The 22,479-nt window shown below is 37.4% G+C and overlaps 1 pseudogene across 1 annotated transcript in view; it reads left to right on the plus strand.

The window, feature by feature from the left end:
* The window catches only part of LOC149211088 (uncharacterized protein At5g64816 pseudogene), a 45,059-nt pseudogene extending 25,791 nt beyond the window's left edge, over positions 1-19,268 (plus strand). Inside the window, exon 2 of the transcript XR_016252983.1 lies at positions 19,042-19,268. The product of XR_016252983.1 is annotated as an uncharacterized protein At5g64816 pseudogene (transcript). The remainder of the gene's footprint in view (positions 1-19,041) is intronic.
* Positions 19,269-22,479: the final 3,211 nt, after the last annotated feature.

A 22,479-nucleotide genomic window follows, 5' to 3' on the forward strand; every position in this document is an offset into this window, starting at 1 on the left:
TTTGGATCATGTTTGGACTCATAACATATATGAGATACTTATTCATTCATGATATTTTGGACATCTATTGATATTATGCATTGTTTGGGCATGCCTTTACCGAATATTAATGATTTTTTTTTTTTTTAATTCAATATATGTGTATATTTTTATTTAATGAATTCAGTGATTTTTTGCCGATTTTTTCCCGATCCGATTAAAACTCTTCGCTCTTTTGCCTCGCCGATTTATTGCCGATTCTGAGTCTGGTAACATTGGCTTAAAGATATCTCTTTGAGTCTATCAAAGACCCCCTCATTACTTTTGTATCAAAACTGTCTACATCCAAAGAAGTCTATGATACCTTGGTGAAATTATACTCCGTCAACACAACAGGTCACATGATAGCCTTAAGGACTCAACTATATCAATAAAAATGACAAATGAAGACACTATAGCTTCCTTTTTCATGAAGCTATCAAAAATCAAAGATCAACTCCTTGAAACTGGTGAGAAAATATCTAATTCAGAATTAATCACAGTAGAAATCAATGCTTTACCTAAAGAGTGGGATGGTTTTGCAAGTAGCATCTGTGCAAGGAAAGATCCTCCATCATTTGAAGAACTATGGTCTCAATGCTCAACAGAAGAATCCAGAATAAAGGCTAGAAGTAATGCTCATCCTGACAATGAAACTTCTCAAGCCTTTGCAACTAAGTCAAGGAAGAATTTTGATAAGAAAAAGAAGAACAAAAATAGAGACATGTCCAAAGTCTAGTGCTTTGGCTGTCATGAATATGGACATTACAAATCAGATTGTCCTAAGAACCCAAAGAACAATAAAAGGAAAGAAAGGTCTGAAGCTTTAACAGTTGAAGTTGTAGAACCCTCAAAGAAGCAGAAGGAATATGTCAAGGACCTCTTCTATTAAGAATAATGACTAGTGTATCATACACCAAGTTTGCAACATAAAAGTTTAGAAAATGGTCTAGCATGATCACATGCATAGAAAAATTGTTTTCTCTCTCATCATAACTAGTAAAAAGAAGTAGAGCATCTTGATTTGACATTGCTCTTAGAAGAATCATGGAAGTAACACTACCTTGGATTGAGATGAAGGCTTTGCAGCAGCTTCCAGTGATCATGAAGAACTAAGGTATGTAGATATGTTTAATTGTTTTATGCATATAGGGTCTAACATGAATCATATTAGGGTTTTTGGACATGTTTGGTTCTAGGGTTTGTAGTCTTCATCTTGTTGAAGGTTGTTGATATCTAATTCTGGTAAAGCCCTTGGTTGGATCTTGGAAACCCTAGTCTAGAGAGAAACCCTAAACCTATTTTGTTTGTTCCTTCACAGAAACCCTATTGATATGAACCAGCTCACAAAAAGATAGAAAAGAGAGATAAACGCCTTAGAATTTAGCCTCTTCGAGGGGGCAACCTCCTTTACATTACACAAATGAACAATTTTTGGATGATACAAATGACAAGACCTCCTTTATATATATAGGAGTCTAAGGGTTCATAATATAATCATAGCCGACATAACATTAATAATGTAAAGGCACAATAATAACAATAGTGGGCTTCTATGGGGCACAATAATAACAATATGGGGACTACATGGGCACAACAATATAATAAGGGGGTTGTACTAATAACAATAAGGGGTTACACTAGTAGTATAGGGACCGAACATGCCCCTTTCCTTCAAAAAGTGTTGTCCTCAATGCTTGAGTAGTTCTTGATGCTTCTGTATAAATTCTTGTACTCCCATGTGGAATCTTCAGTGGGTAAGTTCTTCCACTTGATGAGATACTCTGAAATTGATCTATTTCGTAGCTGTCGATTTCTCGGTTCTGTGACTGCTTCAGGTTCCAATATGTTTTTTCCTTCCTTGTCAAGTTCTCGCAATACTGTTTGAATTGGGATCTTCTGCAACTTTTAAATGAGTTCCAACTCCTTTGGGCATATGGATATTTGTAAGCCCTGATAACACTTCCTGGAATCAAATGAATAGCATGATCATGATCACGAATAGGTGGGAGGCCTTTGGGAGTCTCAAATATCTTTTCAGAAGAGCGAACTTGTATGAAGTGCCACGTGTCACTGTTTTGACCTTCGGATCTGAAAAATATACACATAAAACTACAGTTCGTCCTCTTTCTGCAACTTCTTACGAAATTTCAATCTGATGCTCAGAGAGATAGTTATGACGATTTTCCCCACGTCACCTGTCTGGGATGTAATTTGGGAGCTTGCAGAAACCCTAAATGTCTTGGAGTGTATCTTCGAAAATACAGTGAAACAAGATCTGAAATTCGGGCCCGAGTTTCCCCACAATTTCGGCTCAAATGGGTTTTAATTTCAGAGTCTGAACCTGTGTAGCAAATAACTTATAGCGAAAATTCCACGATGACCTGTTTGAGATGAAATTCTGGAGCTTGCAAAAACCCTAACTTCCTCAGATCATATCTGCGAAAATATAGCGAGATAGGATCAGAAATTCGGACCCAAGGTGCAAATCGATTTCTTCTCAAATGGGTTTTTTTCTTAGCTTCTGCAACTTCACAACGAAACAGTTAAAGCGAAAATTCCACGATGACCTGTTTGGAGTAGCGAAACCGTATAATCCAAAGCTTTGATACCAAATGTTATGGACCAGCTCACAAAAAGATAGAAAAGAGAGATAAACGCCTTAGAATTCAGCCTCTTCGAGGGGTTAACCTCCTTTACATTACACTAATGAACAATTCTTGGATGATACAAATGACAAGACCTCCTTTATATATATAGGAGTCGAAGGGGTCATAATATAATCAGAGCCGACATAGCAATAATAATGTAAAGGCACAATAATAACAATAGTGGGCTTCTATGGGGCACAATAATAACAATATGGGGACTACATGGGCACAACAATATAATAAGGGGGTTGTACTAATAACAATAAGGGGTTACACTAGTAGTATAGGGACCTAAGACCTATATTTTGGTTTCTAGTGTTTGTAGGTAGTTTGGGTTGAATGGCAAACTCTAGTAAGGGTAGAATGGGATTTGAGGTTCAAACCCTAGAATTGATGCTTCAAAAGGAAACATTGAGATACTTAGCATTTGGATTTGGAAACCCTAAGAATTCTCCCTCTCTAAAGATTCCATGGAATCCCTAGATTGTCAAAATCATAATCATGCTCTTGTAATTGTATATTTTGTTTGGTGATACTTGTCAACGAATTTTGCAAGTACATAATAAAGAAAGCAAAATGAGAATGATAAGCAAAGTTGATTTTATGCCATGAAGAGCATGATGAATGGAGGGAATGGTAACTTGGTAATCAAGTTGGATCCTTGGGCACTCTGATAAAGGTAGAATCATATGAAGAGGAACCACGAGGATGATTTAGACTTTCATAGTGAAGCAAGTCTGATGTTAATATATGTTGTAGGTTATCTTGTTAATATATTGTTTTTGCTACTTGGAAAAATGTTGTAGGGGTACAAGATGACAGATAAGACAAGTTCAACTATATGGATGTTGAGGGAAAGCTCAACATCTAGTAACTAACATCTATAAAGAACAAGATGTGCTCATCTTGATTGGAAGGTAGCAATGTAAGAAGATAACTTGAAGGTCTAGAAGGGAGATCACTTTCGTGAAGAAGCCATGATCAACTTGAAATTTGGGAAGGTCCAATAGGAAGCTTCAAGCCTTCATTAATAAAGTCGAAATGAAAGTGATGTGGAAGATGGATGACTTGGAATCTGTCATGTAAAAATGGTGAAACCGTGAAAGAAAGCATGCTTTGTACAACGAGATGTGGAGGAAAGAGGGAGCCATGCAAGCTATAAAAGGACTTGTGGTAGAAGCTTCGAAGTTGGGAATCTCTTCTAGGTTTGAAAGGGAGTAAAAGGAGTTTCCTTGAATAGGAGCAAGATCCATTCTCTGATTACAAAGAGAATATGGATGTCCTCCCTGATTGAGAGAGAGTATGGTTGGACAATGGTTCTCCCTGTGTCATCTACCAGACCAAGACTAGTAGTCGTAAATTTAGTGCATGCCTCTCGGATAGGAAGAATAATAACTTGTTTGGTTCTCCTTGTGTCAGGTACTTTGATGGATTAGGACTGATGTCCTAAGTCAAGTACATAGACATGGATAAGGAGAATGTTGGATTGGATAAGCATCTTGGACAAACATTCTTAGAGTCATGTAATGTGATGGATTAGGATGGAGATCCTAAGTCACATGGACTTGGATAAGAATGGTCCGATGGTAGGATTACTCCGGGTATCCTAGGTGGAGTATGTACCATGATGAGGCGATATGGTGTCCTATGGAATGCCTCCCAGCATTGAGCTCTAATCTTGTGAAAGATAGAGTGTACCTATCAAGGCCTTGGGTAATGTGACAATGCTTGTTATGATGAGTGATGCTTATCAATCTGGATCCCTTCTTATGAGAATATTTCAATTTGAGATGGACTTGTTGAGTCATTATGAATACCTCCCTAGTTAAGAGGGAATCTTGTGAAAGATAGAATGTACCTATCAAGGCCTTGGGTAATGTGACAATGCTTGTTATGATGAGTGATGCTTATCAATCTGGATCCCTTCTTATGAGAATATTTCAATTTGAGATGGACTTGTTGAGTCATTATGAATACCTCCCTAGTTAAGAGGGAGTGTTGGAAAGGTAACTAGGTTCGGTCTTCATAAATGTCTTTGTATTCATGTCATTATGATGTAAAGAAGAAAGAAAATTATTTATTTGTTTATGAAGCATGGGTTTCATGCTTGGGTCATTGGTCAAATAGGTCAAGGCATCCATTGCATGCCTCTAGGATTTTATTATGAGTCAAAAAAAATCATAGTCAACCTCTAGCTACAAGTCAATCAAAGGAAGACCTATGGATGCACAACAAATCAACCTATGAAAGCACAACATGTCGGCCTATGATCCTGTTCAAGTTGGCCTCTTAAACTAGCTGCAAAATGAGTATATATAAGAAGGAACTCAGATCAGTTCTAAGCAATCTTACACTCGAAGAAAAAGATAACAAGAAGATAGTACAAAATGGAAGATAAGGATGAATACACGAAGTCTGCTCGTAACCAAATTATAAATAAGTCTGCCGAGATCAAAAGGATTAGGAAGTGTTACAGAGGTCCGAAAACAGTAGTTGTAGAGGTCCAAGAACTAGTCATCACAGTGATCTGAAGTTGCAGAAGTGTCTCAGGAGCCCGAAAATTACAGTAAGAAACAGAGGTCCGAAAAAGTTGCAGGTACAGTGGCATTGATATTGCAGAAGGTCCGAAAGTTGCAGAGGTATAATAATAATCACAGTATAGTTGCAGTGATTCAGAATTACAGTTGTATTTGAAGAGGTCTAATCTATACAGTTAGAAGGTGGCATCCCTTTGTTTACTTAAGAGGACTTCCTTCGGAGAGTTGACTTGTAGCTAGCAGGTTTGGTCATTGGGTCTTGAAGTTGTCTCATTTTTTGATCTAAATTATATAAGGAGATTGTTTGGGTTTTCCCCAAGAAGTGGGGTTTTCCCCTGGCATGGAGCCTACATTTGGTGTCTTTGTCTCTTGTATTTACTTTGTTGGTAATTGCTTGATGAAAGAGAACTAAAATAATAAATAAGAAGACAACTAACTTCACAAGTAATTATCAAATAAGGAGAATCTACATTTGCCCTGCTTTTCCAACAATGAAGCGTGTGGAAATAGACCAGTGTGACTGCATCTCACTGGACCTTAACTCTTTAATAGAAAGACGTGCTATTGGGGTTAACAGTACCCATAGTTGAAACAATGATTTAATGGTAAATTGCCACTGTGGTTCTAATTGTTTCACTCACAATTGCTCACCATTAGAATTTCATTGAATGCTAATCGTTTCATTCACAATTTTGCTCCCCATTAGAGTTTCATTGAATGCCAACAGCTCTCTATTCTCCTCTGTCCGTTATACTCAGACTGAAGATCAATGGTTGTCATCTCAGAGCTGTTGCACTTCCAAATTGGTTTAATTAAGTTTGGTTGACTGTTGTGCATTTCTAGCATTGTTGGGAATTTTTCGTTTTGCTTGGGTTGTTCCTTTTTCTTTCGAGCAATGTTTTTGTTTTTGTTTGTGGGTAAACCTGCTGGCTGGATTTGGAGATAGCGTTGGCTGTCCAAGAGCCTGTATGCATCCCCTGAACCAAATCTCAAACAGAGTATACTTGCTTTCTGTTGGTTGGCATTCAACTGGTCCATATTTGGTTTGCTTGATTTTTGAAGTAAGCATTATAACCGGTTAACAAAAAGTAGTTGAAGAGGCATGATCTCAGCCTTCTTTCAATTGCAAAGACTTTATTTAGTTTTATTCTTCATCGTGTCAGGATTTAACTAAGACAATGCCGCCTACCGATTAAGATGAATTTCTTTATACATTATTTTAATTTTGAGCTGGCAGCTTAGAATTTCTCTCCTTTTTTCTATTCTTTACCTTTTCTTTTGATTTTGAGCTTGTGAAGCTCAGGGCTCAAGCATAACTCTGCAATTGTTAAGCACTTGTGTTGTCACTTTCGCTTGGCTGGTCTGCAGAAACTGCATAAGGTCATGGTCCTCATCTCTCCACAGGCAGGCAAGGTCCTGACTGAATGGTTTTACCCTTACCTGATCTATGGTAAGGTCTCTATTTGAGAAGTCAATGAGTTAAAATTATCACCATCCTTTCCACTTCCAGCAGACACTTTGCATTTGAACATCACTCTGCTGGTCTATTTTATTCAACAGGAGGGTACTTAGTAGAGTTAGGTCAATACTAGTTGTAAGTTCAGTTTCTACGCATTCTTGCTTAGACTCCTTGTAGAAATCTTTTAATGAACTGCCCAGTCTTCTAACCAAGGAATGTTAGTGTTAAAAGTACAAGCCAAAAAAATTATAAATACTTCAAAACATGTTTTTGTCAAATTTAGAAAATGTAAGCAAAATTTGGCATCAGATCCTAAAAGTGCTCTGCAGTTGTTTGCAAAGGTGAATTCAGATATACCATGCAAGGAAAGACAAGGAGAGACAGTGTCCAGAGTGCCCCCTTGGTTGTCTCCTCCATTATAGATAGCAGGCAGAAGTTGCTTGCATTATGATGTTAGATGAGAGTTTGGCTTGCTGTAACAATATGGGGATTTTATTCTGTGCACACTCCCATGACCCTATTGGCAGAAGTCATTTAAGTGATTGGATGACTTGACTCCTTACCAATGTCCAAGTGGATTATCGATGGTGTTCTTAACATGGTTGAATGGCATGGTGACTGAGTTAGGGGACAGAGCTAGTACACTCAGGCTGACAGAAACAAAGTTGGACACATTGTTAGAGTGTGCTGTGTATTCTAATCTCAATCAGAAACCATTTGAAGTAGTGGGTTGGTATAAATGACCCAGTTACCAAAGTGGACCAGCTAGACTCCAATCATGATTGGAAAAGTTTTATGCAAACTTGTATATGGCCACCTGCTCATGAAAAAATCTATACAGGCTGTATTTATGTAGGATTTTTTTTAGGGTTACATCATTTATCCATTTGTACCACCATGTTCTTGGAGGGAAAGCTGATCATCACCTTGCTTTGCACTATGTAATATCCCTCTTAGAGAAATTACTGTTGGGCTGAAATCAGAAATCCTGAGTTATGGTTTCAATAAACACATCACAGAATTGTATTTTATAACAATGTTGCAGTACTTCATCAATCTATAAAACAGTGATGATATTTTATTGAATCCACAAGTAGTATAATAAAGAACTCAAGCAATAGTTGATTCCACAAGCAACCACTATAAAGTAGGGCCAATTCAACAAGTGAATAGCTGACTCACTATGCAGTACAAAGATCCATAGTTTCCCAATAGGGATATCGACAGTGAACACAAATGTAGTTTTTAGGCTTACAAAACTGTAGCCAGCCCTGCTCTATCCATCAATATCTGGGGACACAAATTGCCGTAACCTTAGATTAATTGATGCCACTCAGCTTACTGCTACAGTCGTCCCGTGTGCTGCTTGTTGCACCCATTTTTTCAACATTCCAAGGAAGCAGAATCCGGAAGTTTGAAGGAATTTTTTCAAAGTTCAGAATCATCAATCAACAATTCTTATGTCATTGTAAACCCATTTTGCAAGTTTGTAATGTAACTAATGCTAGTAAGACCGTGTATTTATGTTACATGTAACAACCTAGGTAAGCCTATTATTTTGGCGATGAATTTCATCTTAGGAGGTTTTTCATTTCACTGATTATCTGTGTTTCTAAACCCAGCTAATTGGAAGAGTTTTTTCCCTCCAACTTAAACCCCAAAGCTAGGGTGGAATTTAATGTCAAGGTCTTAGGTGAGTCCTAGTGTTTTAGTCGAATCTATTGTAAAACTTATTTGGGAATAATTTAAGCTAATTGGCTAAATTATTTTATTACAGATCACTTGGTCTACTGTGTTGCAGAATTGGGTAAGTTTTATGATGGTCTATAACGAATGGGTATTCCCCCTTTGAGGGTTGAATTATTGTAAAATTTTATGTAAAAAATATTTTAGTGCATGGTCTCTGATATTTAGACACCATGACTAAAATATTTGAGGGTGGAAAAATAATTAATCTTCTCATGAGTCAATTAATTAATTTTTTTTGACAAAAATAAAATTAAATCCTAAGCCAAAAAATTAATTAATTTAGAGTCAAAATTAAAATGTTAGAGAAATTAATTTCTCAAAGTGGAAAAATTCGTGGGTCTAAAAGAAGTAAATTTTTGGAGGTTCACCACCAAGGGAATATTGGAAAGTCAAAGTCAAAATTTTGAGGAAATTAGCTCAAAATAATAATTTTTTGAGCTAATAAAAAATAGTTTTGATGAGATATTCGAAAATTCCTCAAAAGTAATTATTTTCGATGGCAGAGATTAAAATATTATCAAAGATTTATCAACGGTCAAGATTATTTTGACGGGAATCAAACCAATTAGCCGTTATTTTCTACTTGGAGTGTTGGACACCTAATCCTCAATGGGTTAGTGTGGAAACGGAATAGACAAAAGGAAGCCCAAGAGACCTTGGGATGTGAAACCCAACGGTCACAACATGTACTATAAATGTAAATCATTTGTTAATAAAAATGTACTCTCATGTTTTATCCTTCAGATTATTCTTGTTGCCCATGTGTGTTTAACATGGTATCAGAGCGGGCGATTGTTGGTCCTGCTCCAATTTGAGCCACTAATTTTTGTGGTCATTTTCTGTGAGTTTGTTTCTAAACCTCAGCATTATCTAGACTCTCTGAAATCTGCAACTGTTAGAACGCAGGACCTAAATTGGGCTCTCTGCCCCACTAAATCTTGCTATTAATCATTCACCTGCCGCTGCACCTTATTATAGCCTGCCCCAGGCAGTGTCATATACGTTTTTGATATTGTCTGCGCCCTCTGTCAAGCCTGCGCCCTCACTGCGTCAGTGTCATAGACATTTTATATTCTCTGGTCTGACCTACCGGATACGAACCAGAGATTCAATATTGTTCAAGCTAAACTCAAACTTCTATGAAATGCGATTCAAATGCTCCACTGCTCCATTGAAGCCATCTCATAATCTTGACTGCGTGATAGTTCTACCACTGCTCCGTTAGAAACCAGAACGCAGCATATATTTAATTGATCGCTGCCCCATCCATCGAACGGCCTCTCCATCTATACCTCGGCCTCTCCATTGATTGAATGTTGTCCGTTGATTTGAACATTGGAGTGTTAACGCAGTTCTAGTATTCGAACAACTGATCTTCGGCGGCAGTCGGAGTCACTTGAAAAGACTCAGATCGTCGTCCTTGATTGGACTTCCTGGCTTCAAATTAACTGGAACGGCTTGTTTCTTTGACGGATTCTTGCATGACAATTTCAGAATATGATGTCTTAAGCTCGAGAGATTGGACACTGTAATGGCCTTGGGCTCCTTGGGGGAAGCGGCGGCACCTTTGTAGTTTTCTGGCGGAGAATCGACGTCATGTTGCTGCGAGGCCGGTTTGCTGGATTCGTAAAGGAAGAAATGCAGCTGTAAGCGTTCATCTTGGCGATTCACCTGCAAGTATTTGCGAGAGGCGACTTCGACGGGTTTGAGCATAAATCTCACGGGCCGCTGCAACTGGAAAGTGAAGGAAGCGGCGGAGGGAAAGATCTCGGCGTCCGGATGTTCTTTTGCAATGCAAATGGCCTTGCTTGTTATGCTATCATCTGCCAAGAGAATGGTTTAGTTCCTATTGTTGAGCCAGAAATTCTGGTAGATGGGTTTCATGAGTTTGGTGAAATGAAAGTAGCGGGCTTTGATTCTTGACGTATTTGCTCCCGAAGTCTCGTAGAAGAAAAAGAAATTCGAGAGACTGCAAGGTGAAGAAGCTGATCAAGATGAGCATCTGGAACTACGTTGTGACCGCTCACAAACCAACCAATGTGACTCATTCCTGCGTCGGCAACTTTACCAACCCACACGACATTAATCTCATCATAGCTTCCAGGAAACTAAGCTGATAAATATTTGCATTCAGAATTTGGAGACGGATTTATAAAGAGTTTTCGGTGGATTTCCTATGCGAAATTAGAGGGACAAATTCTCTATTAATTCCAGGCTCAAATCATCTGCAAATCAAGAGGGCCGAGCTAGTTTTGTTGTGGTGAATTGCGTATTCCAAGACTTTCCATGGATGTGCAAAAAAATCTATATAATTTGAGGTGAAATGTGACAAATCGGTGGTAGAGGCTGGCAAAACCACTGTATTTCGCAGTTTACCGGGGTTCGAAGCTGATCGCGTGGTTTTCGAATTGATCTTTATACGTCCTGTGTTTTAAGAGGAAGCTTTATTGTTATTTAATTCGATATTAGCCAGATCATCTCGGAATCTAAAGGTTCTGCAGTGCCTCAGTTGCCAAAACTTGTCTGAGTTGAACTTGCGCACCTTACTCAGCGCAGCGGACTCGTAGAAGGCGCTTCGCTGGAATGTTCATTTTAAATCAAAGTTTTGCTGCAGATTAATCTGATTTAGATCCAACAGTTTGCTAGACAGATTCACGCACCCGTCGAATTGAACTGCACGGAGGCTCTGGGATTCAAGTGCCCCAGACTTGAAGAAGAATAATGATAATAAATGGCACAGGGAAGGATTTTATAATGGAAGAGTTCTAGTCCATATTCATCCTTGCCTTTTGGCAGAGATATATTGGTTTGTGTTCTTATTCTATGGGAATGTATGTGTTGTATATACATTGAACATTGAAGCTAACTTGTGACAAAAGAGTTCGTGTGAAGAGAATATATGCCTCCTATATGTTGTATTATATGATTGGATAGCGTGAATATACAGTAGTTCATGCGTTGGTTATATGGTTAGTGTGTCTCCACTCTTTACATGTTCATTGAAGGTGCTCTTCACATATAGTGTTGAAGGCTATACATTGAAATCATGTCTTTTGGATTGGTATAGTATTGTTATTGTGTTGATGGTTAAGTGCTACGTTGAGTCTTTGAAGCCGATGTTGGTTATACATGCACCTTGGAATGATGGGTCTTTAGTGTTTAACATGTTTATGGAGATATATCAGAATTTTGTTGCAAGCATTGTGATTATTTAGGGTACATTTTCACCTCAACTCATACTAAAACAAGTTTCTAGTGGTGCATTTCTGTTGAGAAAAATGGCTACAATTATTGAAGTATTAGAGTTTATGAAAACTCTTATACAATCTACTGTTGATGGCACATTCCAAATCAGCAAAGTTTCTCTCACAGACATTCAGGTTTGTCTACAAAATGCACAAGAGAAAATTGATTTTTTGCAACTCGAAACTCAACTACAGCAAGAAGAATTAAAACAGAGGAGTCATCATTCTGAACATATTTCTGTTCAGAACATTGAGACTGCAACCCATCAGAAGCAAGTCAATAATGTTACAGTTGGTTCAGATTTAGTACCCAATAAAGCAGCAACTGTACATGCAGATGCAAAAACTCGGTCTATACTTCCCAAGCCCATCATCAGACCTTGGGAACAGCTTGTCCACAACAAGCACAGAACTGGTCTTGGATATGACAAGGACTTGTCCTTTCATATTCCTGACTACTCAAAGCCCATTCAGTTTCAAAGTGCTGGATTCATTCATGACAGTTCACCTGGTCTTCATGATAGTTCACCTCCATCTGTTCCAGATTTTGCCCCTCTTCCACAGCAACAACAACAACAACAACAATAGATTGTGAAATGCCAACACTATGACCGAGTTGGCCATTTGAAAGATCATTGTTTTGATCTTCATCCATGTAAGCACTGTCATAAAACTACCCATTCTTCACATAGATGCTTCAGAAACAAACGTCCTGCAAGAACAAAGATTCATCTTGGATGGATCGCTTCTTGGCAATGGGCATCAACAGCCAAGAAGATATTCCAATCACATGTCAGAACTTGTTCCAGAGTATTGAACAGCCTTGCAGTTGAGTTTTATCCATCATCTCACCTTGTATCTGACAGGGGGGGAAATGATGGTCATCTACAAGCTTCAAAGTCACATCAAGTGAGCCTGAGCCACAACCTGCCACACCAGTTTAAGAGTTGTAGCTAGAGACAAAGATGCTCGTGAACATGCCTTCAGTTGGTAATCTGGGACACTTCCTCTAGCAGAAGACTTCAGCTTCTTGCCAGCTTCGGAAGAATTCCAGGAACAAAATCGGGGACACTTCCTCTAGCAGAAGACTTCATCTTCTTGCCAGTTTTGGAAGAGTTCTAGGAATTGCATTAAGCATTCCAGAGTTGTTGGTCATCCTTAAACTATCACAGGTTGAGACTTCCATTTTCAGGTTGAAGTTCTCCCTTTTATGCGGGGTGAGACCTCCCTTTATTGGTTGAAGGTTTTCCTCTTCAAAACAATAGGAGCACTTCCTCTAGCAGAAGACTTCAGCGTCTTGCCAGTTTTGGAAGAGTTCCGGGAACTGCACTAAGTGTTCCAGTGTTGGTGGTCATCCTTAAACCACCGCCTTTTATACCAACATTTCATAGAGCACATTCAGCCTAGTGCTACCATGCATTTTTTCACATTTTGTATTACAGCTCTCTTCTTGGACTCATACATAACCCTTCGGATTAAGGGGGGGAATGTTAGACACCTAATCCTCAATGGGTTAGTGTGGAAGCAGAATAGACAAAAGGAAGTCCAAGAGACCTTGGGATGTGAAACCCAACGGTCAAAACATGTACTATAAATGTAAATCATTTGTTAATAAAAATGTACTCTCATGTTTTATCCTTCAGATTATTCTTGTTGCCCATGTGTGTTTAACATGGAGGAATTTCTCTATAAATAAAAAACATTTTGCTTCTATTGACAAGAGATCTTGAGCTTTGGTCTGATAACTTTGTAATTGTTGGTGTAAAGCCACTATCCTGTTGGGAACGTTTTGATCATTATAATAACAGACTTTGGGGTGCAGTTCATGGTGTCTTTGTCTTGCTGCTTTGTGGTATGTGCATTCCTATATTGTGCTTCAAATATTAATTAAATCGTTATTTCATTGTAGATGATAGGAACATTCTATTGGTAAGTTTTGGGCTTATCTCAAATGATCCGTTTCATTGTATGTTCTAACAGTTTTCTCTTGAAAATATATATAGAGCATTGTTTTAAAAAACGGCCGTTTCGATACCGAAACGGCCGAGTTGATCCGAGCCGATACCCTCAGCCATGACTCGGCCTTTGAAACGGTACGTTTGGCCGAGTCAGCCATGACTCGGCCTTTGAAACAGTACATTTGGCCGAGTCAGCCATGACTCGGCCGAGTCATTCAATGACTCGGCCAAGCCATGGCTGACTTAGCCAACTAGTCATTCAATGACTCGGCCGAGCCATGGCTGACTCAGCCAACTCGGCCGTTTTTGTTATGACTCGACCGAGTCACAACAAGCCGGCCCAGAACACGTTAAACAACAATTTAATATTTTTTTAATGGATTTTTAAGGTGATTTCTGATTGGTTTGGTCTCCAAGGTGTTATATGAATTTGCTAAATGTCATTTGGGGTCCATTCCCCCTCCCAAACCCTATTTAACACACTCAAATGCTCTCTACTATTGATATGCTATTCAAATTTCATGGTAATGTTAAATTCTTAAAGTAAAAGTGACATTCTCCTTAATCTTCATTTTCATCCTTTTACATAAATTTTTAACATTACCATGAAATCCATGAGTTCTATTTAAAGTGCATTCATAATTGCCTCTAGGAGTGTTGTGTCTCCTTCAATCCTATCCCAAGCGCATTCATTGTTCCATGTTTGAATCGGCCTCATTGGATTTCATTTTAGATTTCATTCAAAATCCAGCAGACTTATCAGTTTTTCAGGATTTTAGGATTGGAGGATTGCAATGTTTCCATTGAATTTTGTCATGTATTAGGGTATGGAACTCATATTTAATCAAGAGCACCAATCCCTCTATGTACCTTGATGTTAGTGACATTGGTTGTCGAACTCCTCTGGGATTCGCTCCCAAACCAGGAGCTTCTGAAAATGTCGCTCCCGCTCCCATTTTCGCTCCTGCTCCCAAGTAACACAAAGAAGAGAAACCGTTTGGATCAAAAACGGTTAAATGATCTAGTTTATGTCCAATACAACCTTCGGCTCAGACGAAACCATTTGTTAAACAAAAGACCTGATTCAGATCCCATTGTGTTGGAAGACATTGATCCAACATCAGATTGGGTAGTGGAGAGTCGTCCAGCGGAGTTTGATCTTGATGAGGATCTTGATTTAGATTTAGATATCGAGACATCAATTGAACTTGAACATGTTGTTCAGTTGAATGCAAATCCCAATCCACCATCCTCAGTCTCACAGCCAGCAAGGACTCCAGTTGTAGGTGCTTCCTCTGCTCAGCCACGACAGAAGCGCAGCCGCATATCTACTCTATCTCAGCTTGCATCTGCTGTAGTTGCACAGCCTGCTAGTGGTACCACTTCTACAACTGCAGTTGGAGATGATGATGATGAGGAGGAGCCATGGACCCCCTGTCTGACTCTGATGATGATCCAGAGATTGATCGACATGATCTTGGCTCCTCTGGCAGTAGCTACTAGCTAGTAGCTGTAGTACTAGTACTGGAGTCTGGTCACAGTTTACTTTTGTTGTAGAGGCCATTTCTAGCCTCCTTGGTTATGTGTTTTTTGTTTTGAGTCTTTGATCATGTATGACAGTTGACTATGTATTGCCATTGGGTACCATTTTGATATAATGGATTGGTTCATGAGCCTACTTTGATCATATGTTGTCTTCCATCTATATTATAATGCTGTGTGTTTGGAAACATGAACGAAAATCTCTAAAATTATGTTTAAAATCTTTAAAATTATGTTTTTTTATTAAAAAAATAAATATTTAATGAATTTTTTACAACGACCGAGTCATTGAAATCGAGCCGGCCGAGTCATTACCGTTTCGGAGTCAGAGTCGGAGTCGGAGTCGATCCTCGGCCGAGTCGGAGTCGGAGTCGGAGTTTTAAAACACTGATATAGAGTTTGCAGGTTCATGTGCATTCCTATATTGTGCTTCAAATATTAATTAAATCGTTATTTCATTGTAGATGATAAGAACATTCTATTGGTAAGTTGGGCTTATCTTAGGTGATCCGATTCATTGTATGTTCTAACGGTTTCTTCTTGAGTAAATATATAGAGTTTGTAGGTTTCAAAGGACCTAGGCTCCAAGTTCACAAACTGTGGGCAGAGGCTGACTATGTTTGGACTTTGAATATTTTATGTGATGTTCCTACTTCGCTAAGGCCATGGTTAACATCTATTTTTCAAAATACATCTAGTCATCATCATAATTTTATTTAAAAACTATTCTTCAAAAATATTTTCAAGCATTGTTTATTTGTATAATTTGTAAATATATTTTGTAAGATAATTTTTTGTAAATAAATTTTTATTTTTGTAACCCTTGTTTGCAGCTAGGGTTTTGGGGTTTTCGAAATTTTGTATGTATTGGGGTTTTGGGCACTTGTAAATTTATTTGTGCAGGTGAGATCCAAGGAAGTTAGCTGGATTAGAGCTAGATTTAGGCCCTTGAGGGTAAAATCTGGTCTCCAATTTTTTTGCAGGGCTAGCTAACTGAAGATTTTGCAGTAAAATTGAATATCTGAAGCAAATTTGATTTTTTGGTGAGGGTTTCAATTTTTTTAGGGCTTCCTGGCCCAACGACATCCATAGCCCTAACTGTCTAGCCTCCTTGCCGCTGCGTCAGCCTTTTCTAGCCTCTTAAGGCTCGCCGTGAGGCCTAAAAGCCTCGCCCTTCCTCCTAATCCCCTCGACCTGTCTCCATAGCCTTGTCGTGGGTGCTTTTGGCCCTTTTAGGCCTGCCCGTAAGGCCTAAGGCCCTCAGCCTCTCCTACGCTCCTCTGCCACAGGCCTAAAAATGTCTTTCCTCCCCTTCGCTTAGCCCTTTTTCTCTCGGCCTCCCTCCTAGCCCTCCGTCCTCCTCTCGGTAGCCTCTCCTCCTTAGGCCGCAACCTTCTTTGGCTTGCGGTAGCCTCTCCTCCTTAGGCCGCAACCTTCTTTGGCTTGCGGTAGCCTCTAGGAGGCTCTTTCTAGGGTGCCATAGGTCTTTAGGGCCTCGAAACCCTAGGTTGCAACCCCTCTAGCGCCTCTTGGCCCTCCTTAGCTCAATGACAACCTTCCTGGGCTTGCCGTGAGGCCTTTGTGGCCTCTTGACCTTAGCCGCAGGCGTATTAGGCCTTATCCCTCTTCTTCTAGCCTTCATTCCTCCCCTCATTTGCCCTCTTCCATCTCTGTGTTATTGTGATTTTTGGACTGAATATTGGTGGTTTTGCAAACATACTTGAGCACAATTTTGGTGTTTTTCAGGTGCCAAAGACATTGGAGAATTTTTATGCAAGTTTGGTCAGTTCCTCTAAGGCCCTAAGGCCTAAGGGTTTGACCTATAAACCCTCTCTTGTTCACTGTTTGCTACAACAATCTTATCATCTCCTAACAGTGATAAAATACTCATGAGAATGTTCTAAAAATCACTCGTCATTTGCTTAACACACTAGGGAATAAATTACATAAGTTTGGTAACCATAAATTAGCGTGAATCTACAATTTCTAATGATTGTCATCTCTGCAATAGAAGTCTTATTTCTAAACAGTGGCATTTGCGTCATTAAAAGGCCTGTTGACCACTCCATGTCAACTACCCCATAGCTATACATCTTTTCACGCATGGATTTTCATCGTGTCTGAGCACTTAGATGATCCACAAATTCATCATTATCAGCTATATGTACACTGGAGTTTTGTAAACCCATTCTTCATTTTGTAATGTAAATGATCCCAGTAAGACAAATGTATGTCACAACCTAGGTAAATTTATTTTTCTGATGATGATTTCTATCATAGGAGGTTTTTAGTCTCACCGATTCATGTGTGTTTCTAAACACAGATGATCGACAGAGTTTTTCCCTCTAGCCTCACCCCAAAGCTAGGGTGGATTTTGTCGTTGGGATTTTAAATGAGTCCTAATGTTATTTATCGAGTCTCTGTAAAAGTGATTTGAGAATAATTCTAACTATTTGGTTAGATTATTTTATTACAAGTCACTTAGTCTACTAGATCATATTTTGTGTCGCAGAAATGGGTAATTATTGAGGGTTTATAACGAACGGGTGTTCCCCCTTCATGGGTTAGAAATGTAATATTTCATATAAAAAATATTTAGTGCATGGTCCCTCATAGTTAGACACCATGGCTAAATATTAGAGGGTTGGAAAAATTAATAATTCCCTCATGAGTCAATTAATTAAATTTTTTTGCTTAAATAAATTACAATGCTAAAGCTAAAAATTCAATTAATTTAGGTCATAGGAAAGTTAAATTCTCCAACATTTAAAATTCGTGGGTTTTAAAGTTTTTAATTTTTGGAGGTCCCCGGCCAAGGGAATATTGAAAATTTCAAGATATTTTGAACCCTTGGGTCATAGTAGTTAAGTCAAAGTCAACTTTTTGTAGCAACTAACTCAAAATAATAATTTTTGACTTAATTAAAAGGAAATTAAAAGTGAAATTCGAATTTCCTCAAAAAATAACTTTATTTCAACAGTGATGATTAAAAGATCATTTGATCTTCATCAATGGTTGAGATTGCTTTGATGGGGATCAAGCCAACTAACCGTTGGAGAATTTTCCTATAAATGAGAGGTCTCTCTCCATTATTTGCATCCAATTTTTGAATTGTGTACTTGCTCTAAGAAAGCTCTTGTAACTTTTTTCTGGTTAATAAAACACAAAGACTTAGGGGTTTCAGATCCTGGTGTTCCTCTTTCAGATTTATGTGGTAATATTGTTCTTAACTTCTTAATACTTTGCTACTTTTATTTACATTTGCTGGTTAATAGCCTTTGAGGATTGATCTGTGTACATGTATCTTGCACAAATATCTAGGTTTTTTAAAATATCTTTTTTATTTGATAGAAGTAGCAGGTATCTCTATTTCTTGATAATTTTATGATCATTTTTTAAATCTCTATTAATCTAACAAGCAGATTTAAGTTTGCAAAAATTATCATTCAGAATTTGGGCGTTTGGGGAAGTTCTCAGCTGGACCAACTGACTCTCAGTTTACAGAATCTAAAAGAGCCCACTATCTTTTTAATTTCTGAAGTCATTTTATAGAATATTTTACTTGTAGGGTTTTTCTTGGGCTTGTGCCTTTTTAAAATTTCAAATTTATTTCTAAATATTGTGCAAAAATCTGTTTAAATCTGACTAATAGAAGGCTTTGATCTACATATCTGTTAGATCTGTAGAATATTATTGTAGATTTGTAAATATCAATTCTTTTAATTTATTGGGGTTTTGGGTATTTCATATTTTTGTATAGACATGCTTTAGGGTTTTTTCTATCTTTTATTTGTATAGGAATAAGTCTGAAAATTGTAGGTGATTTTTGTGGACTCCGGAGAGAGATCTAAGCCGTGGATGGCATCTCCATTTTGTTTGCAGGTTGAAGATAAATTTCAAGAAGATCGTGGGCAATTTTTTTTTTAGGGCCTTGAGGCTTTGCGCTGGTTATCTCCAACGTTTTTCTCGGTTTCCCTTTCAGCCTATAGTCTCCCCTTTTTCACCAAAATTCTCTCACTAATTTTTCTTACAAATTTCCCAAAAAAAAATTTAACAAAGTTTTTCACAAATTTTTTTATGAGTTGAGGATTTTCAGTGATTCGGGCAGCATATCTTTAGGTGTCTTCAAGTCCCTAAGGGATGACTGCTGCACATCCTCTAAACCCTTACCTTTTTCATTGATCTAATTGAAAACAAGATTAACATTGGCATAAAATTTTAGTTATCTGAAATTTAGCAGTAAATTAGTTTTCATCTTTCACTGCATTACATTTCAGAAATATAATTACTTTCAGAAACTTTTGCATGCTATTTTCTGAATATATATCTATATCTCTCTCTCTATATATATATATATATATATATATTTTTTTTTTTTTAGTAATTTTCCGAGTTTTTAGATCAAATACATCAATAGATCAGAAAGAATTAAACTTAAAAATTTTCTGAATTTAGCAGTAGATATAATTTACATTTTTACTGTTGTTTAATTACAGAAATAGAAGTTAGTTTCAGTAACTTTGCATTTTTGCAAATTGTTTTACTGCTGTTCAGTAGTTTATTTTTGAGTTTTTTAGATCCAATACATCAATAAATCAGAAAACTCGGAGATTTTCTGAATTATAGTTATCAGTTTGTCATTTAAATTTTTTTGTTGTTATACATAGAAATTTTTGAATATTGCATGGTTACAAGACTGTTGTTTTAGAATATATTGCTGGTTTTAACATTTGATGTAAGAGCAGATTACTAGACTGATATTTCATTAATGTGATATGAGTTTAAAACATTTAGTTTAATTTCTGAAGTTCATTTGTTTTTTACATGCTTATGCAAGTAGGACTAATCTAGTTTTACTTATGCATCTAATGATCTTGGTTGGGTATTTCATACAAATGAATTTTTGAATTTAAAGGTGTTTTATTCCAGCATTTTACATTTCAGTCCATTGTGCATTTTAGTAATTATTTGTGCAGATTTTACATTTTGCAGTGCTGGTATAAGTACTTTCTTTCACATTTAGATCACCACCTTTATGAACCTTAAGTTAAGTAACATTTAAGACATATTTCAGAAATAATTTTAGGCTCTCATTTAACTAAAATTAACGAAGTCCTTGCATTTCACATAGTTTTAATTTTGCATTTGCATATGAGACAGTCGAGTCTTTTCAGCAGCAGTTTTCCATCCTTTACTTGAACCTTATTTTCTTCACAAGATAATTGACTCCACAAGGCACTGGTATCACTTTATTCAAATCATTTTGAATCTTTAAAAGCTTGCGCAATCTAAAACAAGTATTGGTTGCTTAGCTGTGTCTCCCAGGTTGGTTGGTTCCCAACTAATCTTTCCTTTTTCCATTTCCATAGGGTCTATCCCCCTAGTCTACTATTGGGAGACAACTTAAATGGAGTGATTGGGGATCAGTGTGACAACACCTGATCTGAGCCGTTGTCGCAGTGCCTAGACATTCTGTGTGACAACAAGGCCTAATACATTAAGAAATGGGCATTTTGAAAATTGGTTTGATGGTAGCTTGTTTCACTAGCATATTGGCATCTCAAGTTTGCACCTAAAGGTGCTCTAAAGACAAGTAATCTACTGCTGTCATACATTACCTTACTGCTGCCACAAATCTATTGCAACATTGGAATCCAAGTCACATAAGTGCTCTTATTGTTTTACATTCTAGTTGTTATTTGTCTAAGTGATTTTAAGTGCTATTGTGAAGAAGGTTACTAAGCATTGGTTATTTGGAATTTAACGTTTGCTTGACTCTTGTAAGCTCTTTTTGTAAGATCATCAACTTTGCACTAAATTCACTCATAATAGCGCTTAATCCATAATTGAATATAATCTTGTGTCTATTAATTGAATTGGACTAATCATTGAAGAATATTGGCTAAAGATCACTTGCAATTTTATTGGTATAAGCTCTAATTGTCTATCAATAAGTAATTTGTGATCTTGAGGTTCTAAGAATACAATTTGTTTGATATCTTGGCATCTAAGTGTTCTTTGCTTAAGAGTTTCTAATCTATTTGAATATCTCTTGACAATTGGAGTTAAATAATATTGGCATTTATCTCATTGAAATATCTTGGAAGCTTTTAATTGAAGCAAGAGCGTTGATAATTTTGTGGTAATAATCGTTGGTATCTTGTTAAGCATTGGTTAAATTATTCTAAGTGCTTCAATTATCATTGAATAAGTTGTTACAGGATTTGGGCACATCCCGTAATTGTTGAATAATTGTGGGTATCTATTGTATATCTTATAGGCACTTGGTGATGTTGTAACATTATTCTTCATTTTACTTCTATTGTCTAAAAAAATGAAAAATAAAAAAAAAGAAAGAAAGAAAAATAAAAAATATATAAATAAAGAAAAAAAGTGAAAAGGGTATTTAAAAAAATTGATATACATATTCATAAAAAATAAAAAAAGTGATGAAAAACCCTTACAAAAAATTAAATATGCGAGCTAGCTCAAGTGCCGCATTAGATATTAAATAAATTGGTTTTAGTTAGTTAAATCACGAATTTTAATCACGATTAGTTTAAGTTGTTAATAAAGTTATTTTTGACACGACTGTTTTTTGTTGTATGTAATAAACAATCGTGCTATAATCAAGCGCCGTGATCTATCCTGCCCAGATCGACGACTCCCGATGACTTCAGACCTCCTTTGCCCCTCCACCAGTTAATCAAAGGGTGGGGGTCTGAAAAGCGGATTCTATCAATCTCGCTTTATCAACATGTCACTCCCTCATCGATTTCGGATCCCCCCTCTGCCTAAACCGCTTACAACTCAACCCCCCCTCCAAAATCCACCTTCCTCCTTCCTGCCTAATAACAACCCTGCTTCCTCCACTCCAATCTGCTTCCGCTAAGTGTCACATCCCTTGTACCTATCATTTTATTGTTAAGTATTCGTTCTAAGATATAATTGTTTCCAAATTAATGACTCCACTCCATTAAACAGACAGTTTCAATGGTAAATGATCTCACCTATAAAATAAAAGAAAACCTCGTTCAATTGTCCTTTTCTCTACTGTTCCACGACACTGAACGCCTGAACCTGCTACTGCAACCAAGAATTGAGCCAAAACAACTTTCAACCAACCAACTCCTGGGTAATTACAGTCCTCTACTTCATTTCTTTTCAAAATGTCTTCAAAGGGTAAATCAAAAGCCACAGTGGAAAACCCTATGCTTCCCCTTGTAATTGACCTAGACCATTAGCCTTTAGTAGATCAACATTATAAAATTTCTGAAACCAATTGTGAGTTTGATCTCTACGAACTCCACAATTGGTTAA

Source organism: Pinus tabuliformis, chromosome 1_2 (genome assembly GCF_031772625.1).
Source record: "Pinus tabuliformis cultivar Carrire ecotype Pingquan chromosome 1_2, CPIR1, whole genome shotgun sequence".
In the NCBI taxonomy this organism is placed as follows: domain Eukaryota; kingdom Viridiplantae; phylum Streptophyta; class Pinopsida; order Pinales; family Pinaceae; genus Pinus; species Pinus tabuliformis.